A 371-nucleotide genomic window follows, 5' to 3' on the forward strand; every position below is an offset into this window, starting at 1 on the left:
TCCCCTCCCACCTTCCAAGGAGAGGAAGGAGCGTGGGAAACAGGGCTGGACACGCTGGTCCCTTTCTCCCTTTTCTCTGTGTTGGTCAAGCCTCCTTTCAGCTACATTGTGAATCTTGCAGGAAAGGGGAGGGAAGCCTTTGCTTCAGAGCTGCCCATAGCTCAGCGAGGCCTCTCTAGGTCTGGGTTCAGTATTACTCGGTCATTATATGCTGTCATTTGGTGTCATGTCTGTGTCCCCGACTTGTCTCTTGGGTCGTTAAGCCATGAGGGAGCACAGACCATTTAGGATTTCCTTAAGCCCTAACAAAGATTTGAATTTATTTCAAATTCAGTATGAAATTTAGCAGAAGCAAAATGTCAAAGTCCTAA

Source organism: Microtus ochrogaster, chromosome 19 (assembly GCF_000317375.1).
Source record: "Microtus ochrogaster isolate Prairie Vole_2 chromosome 19, MicOch1.0, whole genome shotgun sequence".
Lineage (NCBI taxonomy): Eukaryota > Metazoa > Chordata > Mammalia > Rodentia > Cricetidae > Microtus > Microtus ochrogaster.